Genomic DNA, 915 nt, shown 5'->3' on the forward strand with positions numbered 1-915 from the left:
GAAAGGTAATGGCTACAATAGAGCCATTTTCTCAGAGGAAAAGAGGGAGACTTGGCTAGTACGTCGGTGACAGAACCTGGCTATGAAATGCAGTTGGGAAAGTGTGAGTGTTGAGCAAGACTACATATTCAAAAACCTTTCTATAACCAAGGGAGAGAAAAACATAGCTAGACTGTTGTTTTACTATTAAACTTAATGCTGCTTTTGTTTTCATTTTGTAAAGCATCTTGTGTTTGTTAACCAGGCAAAGTGTGGTACCTAACTAGAAGGCTGGTGGTGACTGTTGTTTCCTCGTAGCCAACCAGTCTCCTGTGCAATGTGTATGATCGGTGCCGGAGTGGAGCCTGTCAGCCCACACTCATGAACAGAACTGGACTGGGCATCTGTTCTGCTAATATTAATTGTACGTATTGCTGAAAAGCTCTCGATCTGTCCAAAAACTCTTGTTCAGTCCAACAGATTTTAGTCACAGAGATAATTAGGCTCTTCTTTTTTGTTTAGTTACAGTTTTTTCTGGGTCTATTTAGTCAGTTATAGTCTCGTCAATTGCCACTGAAAAATGTGTTTGCCGAATATTTTATTCACTATTTTTGTTGACGAGATGAACAGTGGTATTGAGATATGCTGCTGTTGTGTAGAGAACATACCTCTTTCTCCAGTTTTGGGACTTTCTTATAAAAGGTTTTCTCTGCATCTCCGATCCATATTACAGAGGGCTGCAGCTGGCGAGCCACCTGCCACAGCAGAACAACACAAAGCAACACAGAGGAGAAACCTTCACCTCTTTATTTCACACATTAGGGCCAATGTTCAAACAACTCTCCCCCATACGGGAAAATGAGTAACCTCAACAAAACAAACAGTCTAACCAGCAGAAACATCAGTCTCACATTTAAACTACAGTGTATCTCCTAA

At 41.0% G+C, this 915-nt stretch overlaps 1 protein-coding gene across 1 annotated transcript in view; it reads right to left on the reverse strand.

Moving 5' to 3' along the window:
* Positions 1 to 915, reverse strand: part of LOC106590460 (dynein regulatory complex protein 11) — an 11,087-nt gene extending 10,172 nt beyond the window's left edge. The window contains exon 1 of the mRNA XM_014181519.2: positions 648 to 915. The gene's annotated coding sequence lies outside the window, so the exon portion shown is untranslated. The remainder of the gene's footprint in view (positions 1 to 647) is intronic.

Source organism: Salmo salar, chromosome ssa16, assembly GCF_905237065.1.
Source record: "Salmo salar chromosome ssa16, Ssal_v3.1, whole genome shotgun sequence".
In the NCBI taxonomy this organism is placed as follows: Eukaryota; Metazoa; Chordata; class Actinopteri; order Salmoniformes; family Salmonidae; genus Salmo; species Salmo salar.